We start from the raw sequence: 1,114 nt of genomic DNA, 5'->3' as shown, positions 1-1,114 counted from the left end.
CCCAGCCCCCTTGCACCGCCCCGCAGCAGAGCACCGCGCTGCCCCAGCCCCCTTGCACCGCCCCGCAGCCGAGCACCGCCCCGCCCCGCAGCCGAGCACCGCGCTGCCCCAGCCCCCTTGCACCGCCCCGCCCCAGCCCCCTTGCACCGCCCCGCAGCCGAGCACCGTGGTGCAGCAGCCCCCTTGCAGCGCCCCGCAGCCGAGCACCGCTCTGCACCAGCCCCCTTGCACCACCCCGCAGCAGAGCACCGTGGTGCAGCAGCACCCTTGCAGCGCCCCCCAGTGCACCAGCCCGCCTTGCAGCACCCCACAGCCAGGCACCACGCTGCAAAGTCCCCCCTTGTAGCGCCCCGCAGCCGTGCACCGGGGGGAACCGACACTGTTACACTGAGCCCATTGTTTGGCTCAGCCACCAGGCGCTGCTGCGCTCCCCCCAGCACAGGGCCGGGCCCGCCTCTGCACCGCGCCTCCTCCCCCCCCAGCAGTGTCCGCGCGGCGGCTCGGAGCAGGAGGCTGACGCCTCACGCCGCTCCCCGCCCCCGGGTGCACCATTGATAAAGCGTTCGGAAAGACATGGTGTCAGGGCTCCAGTGGCGCAATCGGTTAGCGCGCGGTACTTATACAGCAGTACACAGCAGAGCAATGCCGAGGTTGTGAGTTCGAGCCTCACCTGGAGCACATGTTCTTTTGGGACACGCACCACACATTTTTCGTGTTTGGTGTTAAAGAGTGTTTGCAGCTTTCGACTACTGCTTGCACTAGGAATCACAGCTGAGCCAGGCCACGGCTAAATTGTGCAGCCATTTTCTGTGTGTGTAACACGGCATAATAGCATTAATCTGTATACTGCATTATATAATAAACAAGTATAAACACACGGCATGATAAAACTGCCTTTCTCTCTGTATATATTTATATAAATATACAATGTTGTGTGTGTATCTATAGAGATACACACACTTTTCTATGTATTATATGTATGTGTATACATATATATACCAGCAGGTGATTTTTGTATGTGTCTGTGAATATTTCATGTATTCTTCTGCTTTTATTGATACATCCAAACTAGTTTTTGGAATGATGTAATTCAGACATTTTCCTGGGAACAGAT

The 1,114-nt window shown here is 57.3% G+C and overlaps 1 non-coding gene across 1 annotated transcript; it reads left to right on the top strand.

Moving 5' to 3' along the window:
* The first annotated feature begins 584 nt into the window (after nucleotides 1-584).
* TRNAI-UAU (transfer RNA isoleucine (anticodon UAU)) lies at nucleotides 585-678 on the top strand. The gene is made up of 2 exons: nucleotides 585-622; nucleotides 643-678. It is a non-coding gene; the product is annotated as a tRNA-Ile (tRNA).
* The last annotated feature ends 436 nt before the right edge of the window (nucleotides 679-1,114 follow it).

The sequence above is a fragment of the Malaclemys terrapin genome, chromosome 3, assembly GCF_027887155.1.
Source record: "Malaclemys terrapin pileata isolate rMalTer1 chromosome 3, rMalTer1.hap1, whole genome shotgun sequence".
In the NCBI taxonomy this organism is placed as follows: Eukaryota; Metazoa; Chordata; order Testudines; family Emydidae; genus Malaclemys; species Malaclemys terrapin.
The sequence above is the reverse complement of the archived record's forward strand: the minus strand, read 5'-3'. Positions and strand labels throughout refer to the sequence as shown.